A 22,838-nucleotide genomic window follows, 5' to 3' on the forward strand; every position below is an offset into this window, starting at 1 on the left:
ATGTTGGAGAATAAACTTTTGCAGGTCTTCGGGACAATCGAATAAATAATTGTGGTCCTTATATGTGACTTTAAAGAAACCTGGGTGCAAAGTCTGTATCTTGCATTCATGGATCGTAGAGTTGGCCGGAAGGATAGAAACTCCTTCCGACAAGTGGCAGTTGCACGTGCTACATTTTGGGAAATGAAGACCCTCTGACAAGACCATAGCATTTGTTTCCTTTGCTTAGCCGTAGGCAACACCATAAGTAGCTCAGTATACTCTAGAAAAAGAACAAATATTCCTCTAGTGTTGCCAGATCTTGAAGCGCTTACAGGTTTGGGACCAATACAGTGAGCATGTTGTAAATTAAAATGTGTTCCTTCCTTAAGGCCCACAAGCTTGGGGATGTGTACCTCAAGAAAGGCAGGCATGTCTGACCCCTCCGTTCCCTCTGGAATGCTAAAAATTCAGAGATTATTAGGCCTGTTCCAGTTTTCTAAATCTTCTGTCTGTTGCTTCCAAAGTGCTATTTCCTTAGTCATGTCATCAATTTTGGCAGTCACATCCTCCACTTCACTGATCTGCTGTTCGACACCTGATACCCTGGACTCCAGCGTAGAACAATTTTCCTCTATACGTTGAAGTGTAACGTTAGTCTCCATGACAAAGGTTTTCAGATGTTTGATCTCCTCCATAAGGTCCTCCAAAGTCAAAGGTAGAGGAGACTTTGTAGGGGAACCAGGATCTTTCTTCTGCCTCTTGGTAGGAGTGTTTGAGTCTTTACGAGCGATGGGCATGACTGTAAATGGGGTGACAGCCTTCAGATTAGATGAGGGAGAAGACACCATAGGCATGCGAAAAATAGTACAATAAAGGTTGTGAAAAAGACCAGATGCCACAAAAAGTGAAATATCTGAAGTATGTACTTATTAAAAAATGTCAAGTATAGCACCTAATATTGAAGGCTGAGCAAAATACTGTAGAAAGAGTGGATATCCAAAAATAATACAAATTATCAGCCCAATTTATAGGTGACAGGATTTTATTACATAAGCGTATTATTTAACTAATATGTCAGCACTCACTAAGTGGTACTGCTAAATCGGGCACATAGCATTCAAAGGCTTGCTGTCAAACATTTATTTATGGTCTCGCTCATACGGGCAGACCTTCGTAAGATGGACACCATAGTTAAGGAGGTAGAAAATGTCACCTCAGAGCTCACAAAAGATGCCTCCCAACTAAAACAAGAAGTTCAACAACTACGAGACAGCCAAGTCAAAATGGAAGTGCAACTAGACGAATGGGTAGGAAGGGCTTGGGGAAATAATGTGCGCATCCTGGGGGTTCAGGAACAGGCAGACGGCCCGGCTACAGAATTTTTGTCGAAGAACTAATCTCCAAATGTTTGCAATCAAAGGGACTCTCAAACTATTTTTCCATCGAACGGAAGCCAGGAGCTCCCCCCCACGATAATTGCAAGAGTTTCTAACTTTCGAGCTCGAGATGCAATACTCCAAGCTGCACGCACAAATCCCCCAATCAAATTAGAGAACTGTGATATCCTTTTTTCCAGATTTCACCACGAAAGTTCAAAATCAAAGGCGCAGCTTCCTGGGGACCAAAAAGGCGTTGAGATAAAGGACATAAAATATGCAATGATTTTCCCAGCTAAGCTACGTATTGCAGCGGATGTCAAGACATGGTTCTTCTCCTCCCCAAAGGGAGCATGGGACTGGCTGGAAGGATGGCATCAAGTGTGGAGGCCTACCAAAGAGAGGCAAGCTGGGCTACGAAACAACAGAACAGAGCCCTCCAGTGGGATGCGGGGCGACCCAGCCACTAAAGAAGCAGAATCGATCTCCAAGAGCTAAGAAGACACTGAACTCTGCTTAACGTTAAGAAACATGCACTACAGCTAAGTGGCTCTAGTTGTATCAAGCTGTAAATATAAGGGATAGCACAGGGGTCTCCACTGGGAGAGTCTTGTCAAAATACACTTAAATAATATTCCCAGACCTGGGGGGTATTCATAACTACAATGCGATTGTCGAAAGATCCATTTTGGGCTGGGGTCTAATCGTACCATGCAGTTTGACTATTGAAATGTTCAGATCTGGGTAGGGGGTGAGAGGCTGTGTACCAGGCACCTCTGCAAATTGGGGGGGAGGGGGGGGGAGGACAGGCACTCTGCCTTGTTGGGGAGTTGGTAATTTTAAATCCACTGGCGGGGGGCAGGGAGGGAGGCGCAGCTGAAGGTTTGGGGAGGGTCTTATTATGTTTTTTCTACTCAAGTCACACGGTGTGAATCACTGGAATCAGTCACACAATATATATCTTCATTCATGATCAGAATGGGTTCCTGTCGCTGTCTAGGATTTGTGTTCCCACACGCCACTCAATATCTAATACCATAAGAGGTGGGCCGGCTAGCGTCATAGCTGCCCTGTATTGTCTGGGCTCATATATACCCCCCTAACGGTGAAATGGCGGGAAACTCTGTAGAGACATCACTCTCTGTCCTGACATGGAATGTCCATGGGATAGGGGACAAAATAAAAAGGGGCATCGTGCTGCAGTACCTTAAACGTCACGCTCCTGATCTAGTCTTGTTACAAGAAACACACTTAGTGGGGAACAAGTGTAATGTCCTGAGCCGATGGGGATAGAAACTTCTTGTCCATGCAGGATACACTTCGGGATCCAGAGGCACAGGTATATTGGTAAAACGAAGTCTTGCACTCTCTCCGATACCCACATGGGCAGATCCCCAAGGTAGAGTCGCGGTTTTGGAGGCAAGTTGGGAGGGAAGGTCACTTAATGTTATTTCAACATACGTCTCACCAGCATTAGGGAAAGAGGTGTTGACCAACTTGGGAAAAATCTTGCTAGACCTCCCATTGGGTACACTAATTCTAGGGGGAGACTTCAATATGACCCTTAATGACCAAGTAGATAGACAACCAATATGCCCCCAAGACACGCTCCAACACACACAAGTCAGAGTTTATCATGGCCATGGGCGTCATCGACATATGGCGTTACTTCCATCCAGACTTGACTCACTTCACTTATTACTCTGGTGCCCACAGAAGCCTCTCCCGCATTGACAATTTTTTTACCCAATCGGAAAACATTGGTACTTTTCAGAAACTACGTTGTCTACCACGTGGCATTTCTGATCACTCCCCAGAATGGGTGGAACTCATGCATCACAATCAGAGACAACGAAATACAACTGCTATTAATCCCTGGCTGCACAAGGTCCCAGATATAAAAGAGAGTTTAATATCACACTCTGAGAACTATTTCAAAGAAAATGTCGGGTCGGTGGACTGGGCGCAGATAATATGGGAGGCCTTTAAAACAGTGGTGAAGGGACAGGCATTAGCACTCAAGGTGGGATATAATAAAAAGCAGCAACTGCAAACTGAACAGCTTGAAAGCGAGCTGCAGCATCTCAAAACAGAACACTCACGTCACCTAGCGAATCCACGGAACATCACTTAACCATTAAACAACTTGAATATAGAACCCTAGCCCGGGAGCGGGCTGGAGCCAAGTTACTGTCCACACATCACAGGCTTTATGAAATGGGAGATAGAGTGGGCAAGTTGCTTGCATGGCTGGAAAAAAGGGAACAAACAGAACTTTGGGTCCCCAGATTAAAAATCAATAACACGCAGACTCTCTTGGACCCGCAATCAATTGTGGATGCCTTCGCCAATCACCTGGAGAGGATCTATTCACTCTCGGTCAGCACCACATCCGAGGACTCTCGCCAACTACTGGCAAATATGCGTATGCCTACCCTGTCCTCTGAGGATAGGGACGCATTAGAGGAAGATCTCACAGACGATGAAATTGGCACTGCCATAAATAGCATACAGCCGGGGAAGGCAATGGGGCCTAATGGGATCCACACTGAATTCCTAAAATCAACAGCTTTGCATGTCATTCCCCATTTGAGAAACATGCACAACAAAAGTTATGAAAGGGGGACCCTACCAGAGGACCAAAAATTGTCCTCTATCGTTGTTATCCGTAAACCAGGGAAACCCATCAATAGCTGCGGTTCCTACAGACCGATTTCATTATTAATGTTGAAGCGAAAATCCTCGCGAAAATCCTGGCTCTTCGCCTTACCCCTGTTATCACTTCACTGGTTCATGTAGACCAGTCTGACTTTGTGCCGGGCCCCAACACGGCGCTGAATATCCTTTGTCTTCACAGTGTCCTGGGCCGCGAACACGTCATAGAGGAAGATGCAGTTGTGTTGTCCCTGGATGCCAGAATGGCTTTTGATTCAACATAATGGCCATATCTATTTGAGGTGCAGAGACACCTAGGGTTTGGCCCAAAGTTCCTGGGATGGGTTAAATTACTTTCTACGGATCTCAAAGGCCAGGTTAAGGGCAACAATTGCCTGTCCAGAGCATTTTCATTGAGGAGGGGCACAAGATAGGGTTGCCCCCTGTCCCCACTGATTTTCTCATTGATGTTAGAGCCCTGGCAACATGGGTCAGAGGAGATCCACTGCTGAGGGAGTTGAAGCGGGTAGAGGGGCAGGAAGACAGAATATCCATCTATGCCGATGATATTCTGCTGTGTCTTGCATCATCAGCAAAGTTAGTGCATAGAATTTTAAATGTGTTCACTAATTTCAGTAAATATTCTGGATACTCAATTAACTGGTCCAAATCAGTGATTTTTGCTATTCAAGGACCGATCCCTAAACTCCCATTAGGAAGCGAAGTGGAGATAGCCGTGGAGGGATTCCGATTTCTTAGGATCTATGTGACCCCTGATCCCAATCTGTTTTACAAACAAAATCTGTCTGTGCCTCTGGACAGACTACGTAATGATGTCAAATACTGGAGAACATTGCCCCTCTCCTTGCTGGGTCGAGCTGCCCTTCATAAGATGTTGGCTCTCCCCCGATTCCTATACATTCTTCAGAATTTCCCAAATAAGGTCCCTAAATCTTATTTTAAGAATATTTTTGGACTATTGAGAGTGAGGTCAGGACTCTACTATGGGATGGAAAAACACCTCGCATCGCCTTACATAAACTAACCAGAGGATGGTATGACGGATGTATAGCACTCCCAGACATGCGTCTATATTATTGGGCCTCACAGCTGGTGGTGGTGAACCAATGGTTGTATTGCCCCCCGTCGGACCCTGCAGATATCCTATATAAATATCAAATGGGAAGGGAAGGTTACTTAGGGGCCCTTTATTCAAACGTTAGGAGGGATCGGTACCTGGGCCCAACAGCCCATACTGTGGAGATCTGGCGTTAGGCCAGTGGAAGACTCGGCTGGCTGGATGTACTGACTCAAGACACCATAAAAAAATAGACCTACTAGTCAGGTATTTTTAAACCTACCAGCACTGTTTTTCCACTCCCTTCACCAATACTGTCTTTATCATACATTACATCTGATAAGTGCTCCCGCGTAATCGTTTGGTTGCAGCAAGCCTCAATCCGCAGCGGATTAGGATAAACCACAATGATGAAGCATGCCACCAAGGGGCAACCCTAGTGGGCTAGGGGTCTCTAGGAAAAACGACCTTTTCCTACTAACTATCTCGGTGGAGAGCTATTGCTTTTTTTCTGAGGCTGTTTTTTTTTTGGATTCTCTCGAATTTTTTTAAGACATATCTACAAGGAGGATGAACCTAGCCTCTACCTCTCTCTCCCTCGTTTTTTGTTGAGTGTTTTATCTAGTAACCTGCAAAAGCGGCAGAAAAAGGTACTGAGACACTTTTCCAGTGCTTCTCTGCTTCATATTGACAATGGGAGGTAGTAGTTTAAGCGTGACCTGGCACACAAAGCCGGATCCAACATTCTCTGTGTCTGAGAAAATAGTGGCTGCAACTGCCGATTCTGAGGTGCACAACGCGGGGGAACAACGACACAGTAAAAGGCTTTGATGTAGCCAAAAAAGAACAAATATCTTGCCACCCTGCGTTCGCGTACCTGTTACGTTACAGCAGGTACATCTTCAACGACCAGCGCTGTTATATCGACAAAATGCCTCCGGTGCCGAGCGGCGCCTCAAGGTTCTGCGGCCATCTTGCGGTCTGCTTGACCGTGCCCTCCAACATTAAACTGTTTGAAATAGATTTTACAACCAACAACAAGTTGCATATCTGTGAGTTGATTTTCAATAGTAGTGATTCCATATTTATTGTACGATTTGGAACCGTTGTATCTCTATCATAAGAAGTTTGAAAAGACCACTCATTTAAAAGAGGGTTGGGATTGTGATGATTCGACCATCACATAATATGTTAATTATATCCCAGGAAACCTTAGAATTCAGTGGCCTTTATACAGGAACTCATCTATGCCTGGCAATAGCCAGAGAATGTACAGAAAGGGGTATTTCATTCTATAAATTCCCCAGACTAAGTGGATATTTGATTCTTCATTTTTTGCAGTCATGGCAATGTCTTGCATGTTACTTTCACCTTCACATCTAGGTTTATGATACTCTTATCGGGACAGTCCTGACACTTTTGTAATGCCATCCTATGGACACCATTGCTAGTAGAGAAACTAATCCAAGAATTTGAATAGAATGTCAACAATCGGAGGTGGTGGCTGCACAAATCGAGTTACCACTCAGGTGCAAAGTAGTACGTGGGTGTGCAGAATTACATGCCCTCGTGCACCATGTTATTGCATACTCCAAGGCATATATTGCGATTTTAGCTTTTGGTGGCGCAGATATGATATGTCTGTTTATGTAATGTACACCCCCATGGACCTTGTAAGAGATCAAGATGTCTGCTAAGTGGCAACGTGACCTCTTCGAATGTCGAAAAGAGGATTCTTCTTCATATGGACATCTGAGGCTGTGGCGTCCAGGGAATGTAGCCCTTATCTTTGGGTTATGTATGCACTGTTTCGAAGTGATTCCAGCTTCTGAAAGATACAAAGCAATCTTCGCCATATTTGGACAGTTCTGTTTCAATCTCTTGACTACCAGCAGTCTACAGGGAACCACCACTGTAGCTTATCTTCGTTGCCTATTGCAGTGAAGATATGAATCCTTTCTCTATTCTTTGGACAAGGATGTTAAGTATTAAAATTATGTTTCTCAGCTGAGAGGGTCAGTAATATGATTTGTCTGACAACTCAGCCGTCTTCCCTGTTATGAATCTCCCCAACAGAATATCTTATTGGGTAACACCAGCAAAAGGGGAAGAGCTTAGGTCTTGTTCTAAATGTAGTATAGAAAAAGGAGTAATATTCTGAATATGCCAATAACATTTTTTTATTTTATGTGCATCGCTGCTACCTTCTGATTGGTGCTACCTGATGGTTGGCACTTTAGCTATTGTTAGAGATGTCTAATAAGATTTGAGGACATTTCATTGCAGGCCAAACATTGATTCACTCTCAATGCCAGGGTTTGTCCCGAAGTGATTGCTGCTTCTTTTAAATGTAAGGTGCCCCCCTATATTCCTGCTTCCTTTCCCACATTGCCCACAGAGATTTCTTCACCTATAACTGCAGCGCTGTTTAATTAGATACTGCAATGAAAGCAGCGAGATACCTGCCGGCAAGATCCATAAGGCACCAAGTCTGCATACAGTCAAATAGTTTTGGACCAGTCCTGCATGCTGCTTAGACCCATTCTCACAAATTGGCTCCCTCTGCCAAGTACTCACCCCCAAAGTGGATACTGATATGCGGTTACCTTAATGACATCAAGCGCAAAGCTTCTGTCTTTCCTTTTCTACATGATCATTGTGTGCTACCTGTATACCAATCCTCCTGCATGAAATTTCTCTAAAGGGAGGAAGGTTTAATAATAAAATTCTTATGGAATGGAAAAATCCCTCGAAATCCCTAGAAACCGCTTTTAAAATAAGTAGCTAGATTGTCACAATGTTGAGGGCGTTAATCCCTTCCTACAAAAATATCCACTCTCCTATATTGACTACAAGTTTATTGCCAAGGTAAGTAAATATGTATAAAGTATACTTTCACTATTCTTAACTTCACACTTACTTACGTTAATAATATAGTGCTAGCGAATATCGTTGATTCAAAATTTCTCTAGCTCGATATCTCAACCATGATATAGTGACCACTCCCCCACCCAACAAACCAAAAGGCGGTATGAAGTCCCTTGCTTCATAACATTTCAGATTTCCTTCATGTTATGTAGCACAGCATGGTGCTGCAATATAATTGATAAGGAAGATACAGCAAGCTGGCCGGAGGAAGAGGAAGCTACAACCCTAGCATGGGTTTTGAAAATAGCACCCTTAATTCACCCACGATTCAAAGCTCAAAAGAATATGGATGTAAGAAATTGGGTTGCTTGTTCCCCTCTGGTGTGAGCCCTGGTCAAACAGCAACCACAATCCTTGTCAGGGTAAGGCATCAGTAACCTGTGCTCAATCCACTAGTAACTTGGCACAGAGCAGAGACCAGTTAGGCCTGCTGAGCAGAGTACCTTAAATACTGGTTTGCGGAGGACTGTGAAGATCCACATAGAAGATGTTTCATGCAGCCAAAGTGATGCGCCAGTTTCAAGATGAGGCGAGGCTGTGATATGAGGGCCTGCGTCATCATCGAGGATCCCGTCAACGGGGCTTGCGATGCAAAGTCTTGTGTCTAGTATCTGGGTTCAAGAGATGCATGTCCAGTTCTTCTCAATCAAGCAATAGGGCAGCAGTCAGCAAAACAGGGCAGTGGTCCTTCAGAGCAGCAGTTCTACAGTGTGACAGTCCTTTTAGCAGCACAGCAGTCCTTCTTCCTGGCAGAGTATCCACAGGTCCAGAAGAGTACTGAAGTGTTGGTGTCTGAGATCCAGTATATTTACCCAGTTGTGCGTCTGAAGTGTGGAGACGTTTCTAGAGGCATGCCTTTGAAGTGCATTTGTGCCCTGCCTTCCTGTCCCTGGCTCCAGAATATCTACAGGAGGTATGCAGCCCTTTGTCTGGAGACAGGACACAACCTATTCAAGTTTAAGTGGGGTTGCTTCCAGCTCCTCTCGCCCATCCTGCCAGTGACGGCCCACCTAGTCACACCTAAGCTCCCCATTGTGTGTGGCTGTCTAGGAGGAATACACAAAGCCCACCTCTCAGGTACACCCAGTCATGTGACCCAGAGACAGACTGCCGATACCAAATGGCTATGGCGAGAAAATGCCAACTTTCTAAAAGTGGCATTTTAAAAATTGTAATTTATATTCCGACTTCACCATAAGTTAGGATTCTTCATTACAATTCCAAAGACACCGAACATGAGCCAGGTACTTGTTCCCATTTGTAATTTACACTTATAAAATGTAATAAGGTAACTGCAATGTTATCTTATGGGAGAGGTAGCCTGACAGTAGTGAAAAACACAAGTGTAAGAGTTTTTTTACCACTAGGACATGGAAAACTTAAGAGTAAATGCCCTAAATTTTAAATACTTTTCACCCTGTCCTCTGGCCTGTCCAGGGCCTACCCTAGGGGTGACATATGTATTAAAAAAGGAAGGTTTGGGCCTGTCAAATGGTTTACTTTGACAGGTCTAGATGGCAGTTTAAAAACTGCACAATCAGGTTGCAATGCCTGAGACATGTTAACAGTGCTACTTATGTGGGTGGTGCAATCAGTGCTGCAGGCCCACTAGTAGCATTTAATTTACAGGCCCTGGGCACAGGTATTACCACTTTACTAGGGTCTCACAAGTACATTTAATATGCCAATTGGGTATAAGTCAATCTAACATGTTTTAAAGAGGGAGCACAAGCACTTTAGCACTGTCTAGCAGTTGTAAAGTGTGCCAAAACCTAAGGCCAGCAAAATGAAAGTCAATAAAAACTAAAGGTCTGAAGCCAAAAAATTAGGGGCAAACTATGCCAAGGATGCCAGGTCTAACAATGGGGCAGGTTGGACAAGCATAATGTCCTTGAACAGAAAAAGCATTTATCTAAGATAAATAGGAGATACATGGAAGTGTCTCTAATATATTTATATATTTCATGTTCTTAACTTTACATTCACTTACTTAGACCATCTTTGTGACGTAGTGGTAAACTCAATAGAATCAATGTGATATTTGCAGGCTGATTTTTCAATTGCTATATAGTTGTACAACTCCTCCTAAAGTGGAAAGGGTGAGAACAAGACAGTAACACAATTTTTTTCTATTAGCATGCTCTGCATTTGACAATTAAAGAACGTAGACTTTAAAACATGTTAAAATTTGGCAAATGCTGCAGAATGTTTTTAATAAATATTTTTAGAGAGAAAGCAAAATATAATCACTGTGTTGATACATCAGTGAGCAAGGGTAAACACCCTTTGCTACGCATCAGTCACCCCGCATGTTGTTACAACGCAGTTCTTACAACGACTGCTTGCAACAACGCATACCATTACCTTGCAAGGCTTTATAACGACTTGCGGACGGGGGAGAAGGTGTTGGATTTAAAATCCAACACCTTACCTACTGTCCACACAGACTGGAGTTGGAATAGTAAATTATACCATTTCAACATCCAGCGCCCCCCTCAGCAAGTCGTTGTTACGACTTGCGGGGTAATGGTATGCGTTGTTACAACAAGGTCGTTGTAATGACCGTGTTGTAACAACATGCGGGGCGACGGCAAGCGGAATAAAGAGGCATATTTGTCAGCAAGAGAATTAAAAAATAATGATCTATGGGCCTAATGTACAAATAGCGGTATAGTTTGTTGTTTTAATACAGATTCATAAAATATATACATGTTAAGATTCAAGCAACATTTAACATATTTTCAAAACATCTTACGTGTAACTTATGAGTAGATTACAAAAATCCATTGTCAATTTTAAATTTATAATGTTCGTATCCATTAACATCTTAGGTAGATGGAAATTGCCTAAAAGGTCAACCAACTAGAAGACAGTTGAGATCCTGAACAAAATGTAAAGACTTTTCTGCTTCTGGAACATTATTCTCATGTGCCAATGTCCCAAATATACTTCCAATGGCAAACATCCCCAGGATAACTTAAGGTAGAATTTCATGATATCATGGTTGACAAACATTAAATAAAATTGCATTTCCCCACTTTAAAGGTAGGAGAAGCTGGCACCAGTCAGTAATTGAAAGAATAATAAGATATATCATCATTACAATCAAACTTAGACTACAATTTTTCACTTTTCTTTGTAAACTTGGTGAATTGTTTATAGATTGAACTATTTCTTCTGCACTGTATAATTTTAAAATTGCGTGCCACAAATTCCCATATACAGAATACTTAGATTACTTCTCTGTCACGGAATTCTGTTGCTACTTTGATTTCAATGAATCTCACATAGCATTCATTAATTAAAACCAGATCTTACATAGACCTCCGTCACCTTTGCACAGATACCAGGTGACCCTCATTCCATACTTAAACTGAAGGTCAAAGCTTTTTTTCTTTTTCTTTTTTTAAATGAATTTACAAGAAACTTTCCCCAAACAAATTCATCTGATGTGGGTTCGGCATGACAAATTTTGTGCAGATCTCTCAACGGTATTAAGTGGGAATAAATACGGGGTATCAAAAAAGTTGCATTTTCCATTTTAACTCCAACATGATTTTTTGCTCTCCTGGATTCAAAAACAGCTGCATGAAATTAAAAACAAACTTGACATATAAGTAGCACTTTAATCAAGGAGCTGCTTGCTTGGTTTGGTGTAAATCTATTCAGTAGTTTTTGAGAAATTAGCATTTCATAATAGTTTTGGGTTAGAGTTGAAGGGGGTTAACGTTCTAAGGATATTGACTATTAATCCGCTGATCCTCCACAGATTTGCTAATCCAGGGAGGAGTTGAAAATTCAATTAAAAAATAAAGAGACGCAAGTGGACTAAGGAGCTTTTTCTCCCATTGTCAGTTCCAGATTTGCATGTCTGGCTGTGGACTGAACACCCTTTTGAGAAAATGTAAAATAAAAAGTGCATAAAGCTGCAGGATCAACATACTTCAGTGAACTAAAAACAAAAAAAATAAAGCCTACCCTTTGGTTGAGGAGGCATTTTGCTACCATTAGCCATTTCTGGTCTGCAATCCACAATAAGAGGCCTCGGACCACTATTTTCTGATTGACTTGCTGCATGAGACAATTCGAGTGTGGCCCCCTACCCACACCCAAAAACAAAATATATATATAACATTGCAGCATGAGGGGTAAGAGAAAGCACACTTTGACTGCCAGGCCATATTATGGGGTCCCAAATGCAAATAGAACAATTGATGGATGGAATGCTGAACAATGTCAAACTCTCACCACCAGTCGACGATCTGGGCCGAAACCCATCGTTTTTTTTGCTCACCACGCCATTCTAGTTTGGAATATTCAAATCATTCTTGGCCCTGCTCCCCCTGGGAACATTTCAGCCTAACTGCCACGCCAGGTCCTTCCTGGACTAGAAACAAGCATCCTAGGACCGGTTGGGAGTATCACCCATCATCCGCCAAGATAGCCTGAATCCAGTGGCAGGATGAGCACGGGACCCATGTCTGGGCATGCCCGTCCCACTTGGGGTGATAAATGCAAAAAGAACAATTGATAGACGTAATGCTGATCAATGTCAGCCACAAGAAATAAAAACATATCCAAAAGAACAAAAAAATCCTTTAGAACCACCACCTCAAACAAAAACTTTGCTTGTCCTAATTAAGTCCTTCACGGCCTCCAGCAGTGGGTTAAAAGCACAGCTAGCCACAGGGCATACCCTTCCATTAACCATTGCTGTACACAGCCACTGGCCAGCACAGCAGGTGATGACCACTTCTGGTGGGGTTGGCCACAGGGCCTGGCCTAAATCCAGACCTTGCAGCCAACCTTTACTATACAGAGTCACAGGTCATGCGTAGCGGGGGTTCGCAGTCTGCAGTCAATAGGGTACAAGGACTGGGCACAGAGGAGGTCCGGCGAGCCACCTATATAGTTTTTTCAACATTCCGCCTCTTTCTACTTATGTGTGACAGATTAAGCAAGAGGCAGGACCTTAAACTATGACCCGAGTGAAAATGTTCCCACCAAACTACACATTCCGGACTTCAGGTCAGCAGGAAAAAGACCCTCCATTGTGCCGGGGGGGGCTTATTTACCAAGACAGTTATAATTCAGGCCTTAGAGTGCAGAACTGTCACTTAAAGTGTACGATATTCATCACTAAACATGTATCAGTATAAACAAATTTCCTGCTGGTTCCGATATTAACAAATTTGAACGTGTCGTGGTACATTGACAAAATTCTTATGAGACTTCCTTGTCACACATTCTGTAGCCATAAAGAAATTAAATGATGCCTTTTAAATGGCAAAGGTGTCTTTCAACATGTCTATCATGCATGGGCCATCACCTGGTAAATGCAAGTGAATCCAGAGTAGAATTCAGTTAGATCGAGGGGAACATACCCGCGGCACCTTGGGGGTCACAGAGTGTAAGCTATCCTGATGGAACAAAGCCAAGATATCTGCAGAGCAAGTGAACTGCAGACTTGAACTGAGTACCATTCTCCCTCTGGCTTAGGATTCTCCTATTGATGTAAGTGTGTCTTAGGCATTCTGTATGCAAATAAAGTGACCTCTTAGAGATGTTCTACTATTACAAACCTCTGAGGATCACAAGCATGCATTAGGTGTTTGGCCAGCAACAAATCTCTTAGATTTTGCTATTGCTTCAGGAAACTGCATCTCAAGCAGCCGAGAATTGAATTTAAACATTGATCAAAACTCTCTTTAAGCCAAATACGAGTTAGATAGTGGTGGTTCTTTAACTGTGTTGGTAGGATGTGGGTGTGTGAATTTCAGATCTCTGCTACTCCTTTGGTGGGACAGATAGAAAGGCTCTCTTTAGATGAACCACCAGAGAACAGGGAGGCATATTTTTTCCATGACCGAGGTAGGATCTCTGCTGTTGAATGTGATGTAGAAAACTGGCAATAAAAGAACGATAATAGAGACAAAGGCATGATTTTGTCACAAAGAAAGGAAACGGTTTTAAGCTTTGGAAACACTCTGAAATTGTAAATCAGAGGGTTTGCAAATGCTAAAGCTCTTTTTCCTAATTATTAAATGCATTTAGTGGTACCGAAAAGTGTTTCTGAATCACTTAATGTGTTTAGCAATGGATACCAATTCAGTGTCTGGAAGGGGCATGCTCTAGGCTTCCCTTAGGAGTTGGTATGCTATGTATCAATATTTTGCGACTGAAATGCGATAACCCTTTTGCAAAAAGAAAGGGGTCCACTTAGGAACGTTCCCCTTTGTGAATGTAAAAAAAAGTTTGTTTAAGAGGAGACGCAGTTTACTGGACCACTGTCTTCTCTTAAACAAACAAAAAACAAATAAATATATTTTTCTTTCTAAACACAGTCCCGATTCCTTTAAGGAAAATAGACTGCATGCAAAAAAAGTTTGCTTCATTAAACAGCAATCACAGACATGTTGGCCAGCTGGTCCAATTGTAATGAATCTAAATTTGCGACCTACCTCATTAATATGCACGAGGTAGGTCAAATTCCAATCTACTATATTTGGGATTTTTAAGAACCGACACATTAGTACATTGGTCAATTCTTGAAAATCTTTACTAGTCGCAAAAACACCAGTTACAAATTGCGACCACTATTTTGCGACCATATATGAAACAATGAAGCACTATCTTCGTTCATTTCTTTCGCTGTGAATTTCATGAGCTGAAACCTCCATCGGCGATGGCTGCTGGTCATGGGCCATGGTTACATATCTTTCAATCTATGATATAGCTCCTAGTGGAATCTGGCATTGACGTTGTCCAACAATGGTGAGCCCTGCAACTGATATACCCGGGAGCTTTCATTTGACGTTAGAATTTTTCGTTTCAGTATTGCCCTTCGTGGATACTCTGCACCACGTTAACTTGTAATTCTCGTTTTAGTAATCATACAATGTAAAATTGTGGAAGTAGTTAAAATGGTGAATCGAAAATAAAGGAATAAAAAATCGGGAGCTGTCCAAGTAAGTAAAACGTTTAAAGGTATAGGTGATGGTAAGGGGAATATAACTTTCTAAAAAATAAAAAAAAGGCAAACGAAAAGGTTAAGAGAAAAGGAGTCACCTCCATTTAAAAGTAAGAAATAAAAACCCAAATATTAGAAGGTTAAAATGAAATAATAAGTTTAATGAAAGTTAAAAAGAAAACACTGAGGAAAGGGAACGGAAACAGAGGTAGGGGTCTACACATCGATAAAGGGGAAAACAAAGAGAATTCTGCGATTTTACCCAAAAAATTCCAAGGAAACAAAGTCCAGAGATTAATGCTGAATAATGATAAATATACACACCTGAAATTAAACACTCCATTACTAATCTTCTATGATCAATCACAAAATAATTAATCTCACCAAGGAAAGAAAACACATGGACTTGTAAACTAGTTAAAAGTTAGGGAAATTTCACACACAGGCCTGGATTACAAGTCATGAGGAACAGAACTAACATATGTGCTAGACCTGGCACCATTGGCGTGGGTCTCCCTTCCAATTTTGCTGTTGCCTCCAATGTTTTTGCTATATGTTTTGCTGGTCTAGATGCTTTGGGCACTGTGCCACTGCTATTCAGTTCCACAGTGCGAGTGCACCCTATGTTAAATTGATGTAATGGATTGGTGACTCCATGATTGGCTTATTTGATTTACTTGTCAGACCCTAGTCCAGTGCAACATGTGTGCCCAGGGCCAGTAAATCAAATACTGCTGGTGGGCTTGCAGCACTGTTTGTGCCACCCACATAAGCAGCTTGTAAAGTATGTCTCAGGCCTGCCATTGCAGAGCCTGTGTGCAGTCCAGTACTGCCATGTTGACTTGGTAAGTGCAACCACTTACCAGTCCCTAAACCTTCCCCTTTCTACATGTTAGCCACCCCTAAGGTAGGCCCAAGGGCAGGGTGCATTGTATGTGAAAGGTAGGACATGCCCTGATGTGTGTGGCATGTCCTGATAGGGAATTACATCCAATTTCGTTTTTCACTATTGCAAGGCTACCTGTTCCCATAGGCCAGAATGGGCAGTTTGATTATAACATCGTATAATCCTAACAGACCCAGGGAACATGTTAGAAAAACTAATTTAGTATGCCTGAACGATAAAATACATCTTTTAGTGAAGTTGGTTTTAACATTCTGTGTTTGAAAATACCACTTTTTGAAAGTAGGTATTTTCTTGCCTAACCATCCAGCCTGTCTCTGCTAGGTTTGTGTATTTCATGTCTGGTTTGTGAGTGACAGGGGCTGGGGTGGCTCCAGGAGGCAAGGTGAGTCAGCACCAGGCTGAATAGATTTATCTGCATAGGAAGTGGTGGGAGGACTAGCACCTGGACCTGAATAGGGCTGTGACTGCCTTCCACAATGCTGGCTACACCTCCTGTGGTCCGTCTGATGACCCTGGCCCACACTGACAAAGGAAGAAGTTGTGCACTGGCAGAATGCACCCAGAACTGGTTTAAACTAGTTACAGACACTCTCTGCCTTCAGAGACAAAGGATTTGTGTGTATAAAAAGGGGGACCCAGTCCCCAGAACTTTAGATCACTTCTGGGAATAAAGATTACCCTTTGCCAAGGTGAAGAACCAAGGAAACAGAAGGAGGAGACTGCCCCTGTGCTGTGCTGTTGGGGTTGGCCTGCAGTGGTTACTTTATTGCCAAGGAAAGGAGAAAAGGAACTTTGTGTGTACTTTTGCAACTTGAAGAAAAATCTCCAAGGGCTTGAATTGTGCTTGCCTCGCCTGAAGTCTCAGGGATACAAGACTTCACCACCAGCTCCCCCTGAATTTCCTTGCTGGGAATTCTAGTTGCAGAGAGGTGCCTACTGTTGTTTGGGCCCTCTGAGAAGACTGCGTGTCACTGGGAGCTGGAATCGCGACACAACGAGGAGAAGCATGTCAACGCCGCAGCAGTTGCATCGCCAAATAAGCATGCCGCCGCCGCAGCTGTTCGCCGTCGCATCATCGATGAAGCGCATTGCATCACCGGAGAAGCGTGTCGCAGGGCCTGTCGTGGCTCAGAAGTTACCGAGTTTGCCACACACATCGCATCCAACGTTGTCGCATCGCATCAAGATGCCATTTTCTCGCATCTCACCGGATCGTCCCGTCTCATCGAGGAGCCATCTTGTTGCATCGTCACCTGGCCGCAGTAAGAAACGACGCATCAACTCCCCACACAGTAAGGAAGCGACGCATCACCTCCCCTGCACAGCAGTAAGGAACCAACGCATCCCCTCCCCTGAGTGTAAGGAACGGCGCATCAACTTCCCTGCGACGCTTTTGTTTGTTTCGTGTGATGCATCTAAGGTACTTTGAGAAGTAAAGTGTTGCATTTACCATCTACATTGAACTAAGCTATTTCTACTATTTTAAAGTCTATTTTTGATTACAGTATTGTGGATTTTTGTAGTTTGGTCTTGTTTTAAGTCTAGTAAAGATGACTTATTTTTCTGAACTGGTGTGGTGTCCATTTGTAGTGTTTTCACTGTATTACTGTATGTGTTCGCAAATGCTTTACACACTGCCTCTGAGATAAGCCTGTCTGCCCGTGCCAAGCTACCAAGGGGGTGAGCAGGGGTTATTTTAGAAGTGTAGCCCCTTACCTTGACTAGAATCAAGGGTCCCTATTTGGACAAAGATACATACCTCTGCCAAATAGAGACCCCCAGTTCTAACAGTATGTCTTCGTGTGTTGATTCTGCTCAGTCTGTTGACACTTGCTTCCATGTGTGATTTTACACAGTATTACCAGATACCTTGCATAAACACCTGGTGCTAGACTGCACACAGTAAAATTGCATGTGCAAAAAACAAGTCAATTACAAATTGCACGGTAATAAGTAAGGTATGAAGAAATACCTCCACGGGATACCCCCAGCCCAGGCCCAGAGAAGACAGTAAATATTGGAATTTACAAGAACATTTCACACTAAATATAACTTTTTAACAGTGCCATATTATGACATTTTCATGACACACAAATTTACTGATGTTCCACACAGACAAAAAAAGAAATCAATGCACCAAAATAACCATTATAGCTAAACACAAAGAACCTGAAGACTCAGTTTTACTACCAGGAAGCCTACAATGATTATGTTTTGAATCGAATTGGGCCATTTATGTTGTTTATTGTTGGAGTAAGTGTTACTAAAAAGTAATTGTTTCCTGCTTATGTAATTTTCTGGCACCAAATTGTATTCACACGTGCAGTATTATGGGCATAAATGCCACCTGCGAATGCTGGGCGCACTACCAGGGTCCAGTGAGTCTGGGGGGCATATTATCAAGGTCCGGCGATAAATATCGCAAAGCGTGCTTAGCACTTGCATATTTATCGTCGGCTATCTCTGGAATGTATCGCCCGGTTAGCGTGTTATCAACAACGTGCATCGCCGAGGCGATAAAAGTTCCAGAGATCGTGGGGATATTGCCATTTTCAATGGTGGAAAACGGCGATATCCTAGATGATAGGGCTTGTGGTCTTAGCCACACAATCCACCACCCATGTTAGGTATGCCTTAGTCAGGAATTTAACAGACGTTAAATTCCTGCGTTAAGGCATACTTAACGTGATTTTAAATATCGCTAATCCCTCGTTGTCAATATGACAAAGCAGGGTTAGAGTTATTTTCCCAAGGGAGTCTTGTCAGGCACACCTCCTTTGCATCTCATTAGGGATGCGTTGGGAGGCGTGCTGACAAGGGGCGCTATTGCAAGGAAACACGCGCTAGCGTGTCCTTGTTGATAATGCAATAATATTATCGCCACCCCTTGTTGCTATGCCCCTGGGTGTGTTATTGAACCTTGAAATTCTCGGATCTGCACGCGGATTTGACAAATAATATAAAAAACATACCTGGTACAATATTACTGCACCCATTTTACATTCAACTAGTAATGGTGGTGTTAGTTTGTGTGTTGCTTCTGACTGGTTGCCGTATCATTCAGACCATGCCACAACATTTAGCAACACGGCTGCCTGCCACTAAGGTAACATGAATTCTTATATAAAAAAGTTACTTCTGAAACCAACATTTCTTACTTAATAAGGCAAATTAAAGGCTGCCACTGGACTCTGCAACAAGCTTAAAACATGTATTGAGCAATGTAATTCAATCACAAGGCAGAATATTACCAAAGCTGAAAAATATCTGTCGGCACGACTCCTTTCATTATCTCTTCCTCTGTTTCCTCTTCTGTTTCCTGCCAATCAGCTGAGGCTTCCAAGTCAACCACTCTCAGGAAAGTCAGCCCCACCCTTGTACTGAACTGAATGCAATTGTGAAACTAATCTTATCATTATTATTAACCAAGGGAATGCTATTGGTCAGCAAACTTGGTCTTTCAGACTGAAAGGTTTGAAGCTTTTGTTGTTATTTTGTTAAATCGAAATTAAAATAATATCCATGGTCCAGGGCTCATAAAATAAGACAGCTCAGCGGGCTGATGCATCCATGGCAGAGGTTAATATAAAACCCCGGCTCAAATCATTGTTTTATGGCTGATGGAATGAGCACCATTGAAGTGGACACTACTGGAACTTGGTACTAAATGCTTTAAGACCCGCGTGACATACAAGGTATAAACAGCAAATAAACTTTTCACAATCAGATGAATTAGTCATTGTGTTTTTTTAAGATGCCTCATACGTTTGAAAGAAAGCATTTTTATCCTGCAGAGCAAGGTTGTCTGCCTGTTTGGAAGTGTAAGCAAAAGACACACAATTGATGGATGGAATGCAGAGCAAATCAAAACATTCACCCTCAGTCAAGAGATCTGGGTTAAATCCATCATTCTTTTGCTCACCATGCCACCCCAGTTTAGACCTGGCCACATGCAAATCAGTCTTGACCCTGTGCCTCATGGGAACAGTCCAGCCTGAACTGCCAAGCCAGGTCCTCCCTGGACCAGAAACAAGCATCCTAGGACCGGTTTCGGGGTTTCACCCCTCTTCAGCCAGGATAGCTTGATTCCAGTGGCACAGTGAGCAAAGGACCCACGTCTGGGCATACCTCGCGTACTTAGGGAGAGAAAACAAAAGACACACAATTGATGGACAGAATGCAGAACAAATCAAAACATTCACCCCCAGTCAAGAGATCTGGGTTAAATCCAACATTCTTTTGCTCACCATGCCACCCCAGTTTAGACCTGGCCATATGCAAATCAGTCTTGACCCTGTGCCTCATGGGAACAGTCCAGCCCGAACTGCCAAGTCAGGTCCTCCCTGGACCGGAAACAAGCATCCTAGGACCGGTTTCGGGGTTTCACCCCTCTTCAGCCAGGATAGCTTGATTCCTGTGGCACAGTGAGCCCAGGACCCACATCTGGGCACAGGGTCAAGACTGATTTGCATATGGCTGGGTCCAAACTGAAATGGCATGGTGAGCAAAAAAACGATGGATTTAGGCCCAGATCTCTGTACTGGGGTGAATGTATGACATTGTTCTGCATTCTGTCCATCAATAGTTCTTTTTGTGTTTGGAAGCGTAGCATTATTTTCACTGTAGACCCGGGGGATATGTGCACAAGAAGAGTCTAATGGCAGTAGTTGCATGACTTTGTATCAAGGACCCTGTGAGTATATTCCCCTTGGAAGTATGGCCGTATACAGATCAATCTGGTTTTATCAGGTGGACTGCCTACATGTAGGATGTTTTATGACGTGTTTAAAGTGGGAATGTGCTCGGTGCCTGTCGTGAGAGAAGGCCTAATGCAAAGTTGGGTGCGTTCATCCTCAGTCGGGTGAAGCAGACGTTTGGACAGTGGGCATTTGAGAGCGGCCACAGAGCTGGAGATGAGCTCAGGGGAACATTTATCACATTTGTACCTGTGAAAAGACTAATGCAGAGATTTCACAGGAATATATTGCTTGTTCAGAGTGTTCAGAGTGCTGTCCTCTGAGCCACAGGGCCGGCCTTTGGCATGTGCGAGCTGGGCCCATGCCCAGGGCGCCTACCTCCAGAGGGGAACAGGAACCTCCTGCAGCAGCCTCCCTTCGACCTGGGCCCAAAGAAAAGTGTGTTTAAACACTGCTGCTAAGGGCTGCTGGCATCCATGTCTTCTCTGATTTTCTTTTCATGGAGCTTCTTAATCTTACACCCTCTGCTTCAACTAACTCCTCCCAAATCTTCAACACGCAGACAATGAAACAGGACAAGTAGGATTGGGCGGAATGTAGTTCTGTCCAGGGCGCTATCTGAGCAAAGGCCAGTTCTTCACTGAGGTGAGTAATCAAGTAAGCTTACCAGGTAGAACTTCAGGATCTCCTTTTGCTTTCCTTGAGCAGGCATGGGGCTGGCAGCGGACTTCCCGAACACTACTCTGGCTGCCTTCAAAGGCATCCTACACACTATAATATACCTCATCAAGGTTTTAAGGAAATCATTCACATCACCCCAATGCTGAACTACATTGGCTCACCCCCTACAACCCAGATCTGTCACTGGGGGTGTGTCTGAAAAGTTTCAGCGCTCCGTCCATCATCTCCTTGTGTTTGCTTTCCGCCCCCTACAAGACCTTGGAAAGTCATGCCCCTACTACCTGACCTGAAAACGTACAGCCTCAGGTAGACAGCCCCTTACCAGGAGCTATACTTAGAAAATAATAAATATCAGGAGCTATGACATCACCAGACTGGAGTCAAACATGTGCAAAAAAGGGAAACCCAGAAGTCAGGCCTTCTCTGACTATACTCCTATGTTATGGAAAGTCAAAGTTGTCTGAACATTCATTGAGCCTATTTTAAAGCAAAAGATTGGGGGCATACCCTCCACAAAATCCATAGTGAAGCATTACTCTTCTGTATGCGCCCACTAAAACTAATCTTTAGCACCATTTATCAGATAAAATTAAAATGTTCTCATGCAATATCGGGAAGACCAAGTTTAAATTTGCAGATGGACATCAAGCTGTCTGTCCTGCCTCTTGCACATTTAGGAGAAACACCTTGACTTGCCTAATTTGCATGTCTAGAATGCTATACCCTGCTATAGCAAAGATGTCCAAAATAGGTCTTAAAGGGCTAGATCAATGTGAATTTTTCATGACAAACACTGCCTATGTTTAAGAACAAACTCAACTAATATGAACATTTAAAAATCGGGCTTGGTTCTAGTTCTCCTGGATCTACATTGGACAGTCCCATGCTATGGGCATCTTTATCCACACATGCTAACTGTAGTAATAGAACCAGCCTCCCCTAGTCTTTTTCCTGTCTTCTTGCACATTCCAATGACTTATCCCAGAGGCATCACCTGCCTTCAACATACAGTTCTATATCGGTTTCGTCAAAGATATGTCCAGGAAGGCCAGATCCATGCCAGATTTCCAGAATAACCACATAAGATTAAAGTACACCCAATGGGTCTAAATAGAGCTCAATTACATTGTAAGTATTTGTCCAGCCAGCAGAAGGTCCTAATACACCAATGCTGGTCCACCCTGTTCTAAATGCACTCTCCTGTGGTACACTCTGTACAATTCTGATCTAGTAAAAAGAGGCAGTATACACATTGCTTGGTAAATAGAGAGCCACACTCTGTCTACCATGTTGTATGCCAAAGGTGGGGGTGAGGAATATCATAAGCAGGGGCCACAGACAAATACTACTAAGCAACACAACTGTGTCACCCCATTTTGGCAGACTTGGGTCTGATTTTGATGGAAAGATTGAGCAAGCATTAATAATGCCATTTCTATTTATGCACAAAGTAAGGGTGTCCTGGTGGATTTTAAGTGCATTTGTGAATAATTTTAAAACGTAACATATGCACATAGTGTTTTATTCCAGGTATTTATCATGACAACTCCCCCTTCACACCTGG

The 22,838-nt window shown here is 43.1% G+C and overlaps 1 protein-coding gene and 1 long non-coding RNA gene across 5 annotated transcripts in view; one reads left to right on the forward strand and one right to left on the reverse strand.

Moving 5' to 3' along the window:
• The window catches only part of LOC146776235 (uncharacterized), a 616,314-nt gene that overhangs the window by 227,375 nt on the left and 366,101 nt on the right, over nucleotides 1-22,838 (reverse strand). For all 4 annotated transcript variants that reach the window (XR_014972000.1, XR_014971997.1, XR_014971999.1 and 1 more), the window contains exon 3: nucleotides 10,010-10,104. This is a non-coding gene — a long non-coding RNA (uncharacterized LOC146776235). The remainder of the gene's footprint in view (nucleotides 1-10,009; nucleotides 10,105-22,838) is intronic.
• The window catches only part of LOC146776236 (5-hydroxytryptamine receptor 3A-like), a 395,550-nt gene that overhangs the window by 31,251 nt on the left and 341,461 nt on the right, over nucleotides 1-22,838 (forward strand). The gene's annotated exons all lie outside the window — the stretch shown is intronic.

The sequence above is a fragment of the Triturus cristatus genome, chromosome 12, assembly GCF_964204655.1.
Source record: "Triturus cristatus chromosome 12, aTriCri1.1, whole genome shotgun sequence".
NCBI classification, from domain to species: Eukaryota; Metazoa; Chordata; class Amphibia; order Caudata; family Salamandridae; genus Triturus; species Triturus cristatus.